Here is a 3,854-nt window from a genome sequence, read left to right as displayed (position 1 = left end):
ATATAGCTACTAGCAAAATGCCACTGTACACACGCTCCAAGAACACAGCGATGTTGGCAGCTGCAGGCCCTGGGTCCTTACCCAGTGTGCAGCAGCCCTTCTGCTGGTACAGCCCCTCACAGCAAGGGCGTGCAGCTCCTCAAAAAAGCAATGATGAACACACATGCTCCAGGGACATAAAAATGTCAGCAACTCAAGACCCCCCCAAAAATGTTCTGGCATCAAAACTTGCTAGTAAGACACAGCCTGGCAGTGTAATTTCTCCTGCAGACTATTACAAGTTTACTTAGAGGGGCAATGGTTTTGCTGTGCCCCTGAGAGGTGTTGGTTAAGCATTGGTGGAAAGTGTCCCCACTTGAATCTCCTTATAAACTAGGTGACTTCTGCTGCCATGGGTGGAGAGCAGAGCGTGGGCACCTGATGTAAAACCAGAGGTGCAAGGAGCCCTCTCTGCACTTTCCTACAGATCTCCAGGCTTCAGGTAGCAATTAGTCCAGCAATATACAAGTCCTCCTCCACCCCTGTGTTTACAAAGTAAAGGCATTTGGATACCTAACATCAATTATCGTATATTTGTATTAAAAATACATTAAATGCTGCTTTAAATAATTTTCCTTATGATGAAGGAATTAAATTATAAATAGTTTCTTGCAGCAACTCTCTCCACTACAGCTAGGTACCTTTACTCATCTCAGTATTTTTGTGAGGATAAAATCCAGGTTCAACTTACTCAAAATCTAGGTTCAACTTATTCAGCACGTATTTGTCCCAAACGAGTTTAAATCCATAGATACATATAAAGCTGCATATAAATTACATGTTTTATTTCTAGATATATAGACTTGGAGTAAAGGGAATCCTCTACCCTGCTACGTACCAAAGCAGCCCTCTTTTCGTCTACTGTAATGGTGAGTTCCAAGTTCAGAGGACATCCAGTGCAACCCCACCGTCCCGCAGGAAAACACAGTTACTCCCCTGGGCACAGCTTGGGCTGGGTTGAACTGTGTTGAACACGTTACAGACTGTTTTCATACAGGATGAGCCAATAAAATACCCGTCTAACACAGGCAGATGGGAGGAGGAGCAGGAGCGTGACCTCTCTGGGTAGTGATGCTTCAAGCCAGCCATTGTACTGGGAAGGGAGCATTCTTGGAGTGGCAAATACCGGACAGATGGACAGAAACAGTGCCAAAATAGCTTGTTACCATCTGAAAGGACCAAAAAGTGAGAGGTGTTTTATTTTGTGATGGGTTTTGAATGCAGACAGACACAACTCCCCACCCGATGTGTGGATGCCTGCTTTGAGACCCAGCTTCACCAGCATCTCATCTAGGTTTAACTACAACACCCTGAACAGCCTGCTCAAGTCAAGCAGAGACAATACAGCATTAATCATCTAAGCTTCAAAAAAATGTGACTCTGAAGAGAGTCAATGTGTTACTATCAAAACTAACTAAAGTTTTGGAGTCTTCTTCTGATCCTCTACGGTATATATTTAGAAGATGGCACGATTCTTGTTCAAATTTGCAAAGTCTCTCTCATCACAGTTTGAAAGCTTTGATGCACATGCTGAAAAGTGAGCAGCTGATATACTAAGAGCTTGTGTAAAATAATATATTGCTTATTTAAGGAGAGGTACGGCATTTCCTAGAATCTAGAAGAGCCAGAGCTGAACAAGTCTATGGAGTTTCAGATTCTGCATTAAGAGTTCCATCAGGAAAGGCTCAAGTAAAATTCCACTTAGCTTTTAGTGGTTGAATGGGTATTATAAAAAGCACAGACTGGCAGAGAAAAATTGATGATTTCTACTGCCAAAGCTGTTACAAAAATCAAACCATGAATTGGGAGAAGTCACATGGCTGAGCACCTGTAACCATTTTTTGAGATGATAAAAGAAAACTTTAGACTCTTTTGACAGCTTTTCTGTAGGTATAAAATTCTTTTTTTTATTTCCAGGCTTTTTTTTATAAAACCACTTAGAAGCTGAAAAAGCAGGAAAGCTTGTACTCTTCCAGCCTATGAGGAAAAAAAGAAGAAAGATTGGTTTTAAAGTCTTAACAAACATTGTGATTGGAATTACTCAATTCAGTTCAATAACTAGCAAAACTGCTTTTTCCTAATAAATAAGTTACTTCCAATAATTACATATGCTTTAAAGTCAAAATGTTTTTGCTAATCTCTGTTCCGATGTGCTTAACATATTTTACTTTGTAAGAAGTGCTAATTTTATGCCTTCTTAATGAAATACCAATTTCCACTGAAAAGCCAGTTGAAACAAATAAATACTATAAAGTGAATCAGCTGGTAAATAAATATTTATTTACCATTTTTGACATAACAGAATGGAAAAACAAAATGTAAAAATGGAAGTTAAGCTTTGTAATGGTATAAATATGTAAATAGTGTGTGCTCCTGCAGAGTACAAAGAAGTAAAAAATTTACTGTAAAGATTAAATTACAAGTTAACAAGTCATCTTGTTTACCAGCCAATGAAAACCAATTTTCTTTAGGAAAATATCTGAGTACATGCAAAACAAGGTGAAAGCCGATGATTTAAAGAAAGGTTTCTTGCTGCTGCTTTAATTGTAGCTAATAGTTTAAGCTGACTGTGATTCTCAGGGAAGGTTTTCCTACGGGATGCGGCTCAGATAATAAGGATTTACTAGAACTGTTCCTGAAGCCTTGCCCCACCAGCATGAAGGTGGCACAGCCTGCCAGTGAGGAGCCAGGTCAAGGCAGGGTCCTTCATTTGAGTGTTTTGGTCTGAGCAGGAGTTAAGCTGTGCCCCCAGCCATCTGAGACTCAGCTCCAGAAACCGTTCCTTCCCAAGAGGAGGTTTTTCCCCAAGTCAGCATTAACTCAGCTGGCACCATGGGCTGGTCCAGAAGGAAGCACATGCTCCGCTTCTCTTCCTTTCACAAGGGACTCTTCTGTAAGTTCTGTGGTAACGAAAATTATAGGCATGAATGATGAAAACTGAACTTCGTACTGATTTACATTCTTTCAGTACTGTTTAGTGTGATGATGGTTGTTGACTTTTCCCCTGCTGCTATATTTAGAAAGGGGAGTAGGAGGGAGATGAGCATTAGTATTACGGGTTATGACACAAAAACATCAAAAAGTAAGTCTGTTCCCATTTCTCTTTGGCATCCTCTGGGGAGCTGTAGTGTTTAGAGAAAGCTCCTGTTTCACCACAGGAGCTCAGGAAAATAGGCACCAAACTTTGTTTAGACTCTAGGACTACATATGGCCATACAAGGTGGGTGGGTAGCTAGGACACAGAACTTTTTCCTCCACTGAGCTTAGTTTCCCACCACTAGATAAGCTTTAAGTAGCTTGTCTGCTGGAACTATTGTTCCTTATATGTTAGCACTTGGTTCACGTTAGGACTAAAACCAGAAAAAAATCAGAAGCTTCCTCTGCATTCAACAAATTAACAAAAGATCCATGGGAAAATAAATTGCATAATGCCCCAGAAGAGATCTAAATGAATTAAAGTCACCCCCTACAGAGAACTTGGACTCTGTTTATTTTTAAAAACTATTACAGGTTTTGCAATATTTTTCTGGAAGTTTTTCACAAGCATTCCTACTTCCTCTCACTCTGGGCAGGGGCTGAACTGCCAGCCTGGAGGAATTCTTTCGACCTGACCTTTAGCCACGAGAGATAGTGGCCCTCAGCCCCAGCCCAACTACAGCACAGTTTTTCAGCTGCAACGTGAATTTAAAAACTCAAGAGCTCTGCAGGATGCAGCATAAACACATTTGATATCAAAGGAGTCAGGGGTAGTGAAAGCTTGACACCTCCCAAGCATAGAGAAGAAACAGAAAGTTGCTTCAATACGCAACAGCACA

The sequence above is a fragment of the Numenius arquata genome, chromosome 3 (assembly GCF_964106895.1).
Source record: "Numenius arquata chromosome 3, bNumArq3.hap1.1, whole genome shotgun sequence".
NCBI classification, from domain to species: Eukaryota; Metazoa; Chordata; class Aves; order Charadriiformes; family Scolopacidae; genus Numenius; species Numenius arquata.
The sequence above is the reverse complement of the archived record's forward strand: the minus strand, read 5'-3'. Positions refer to the sequence as shown.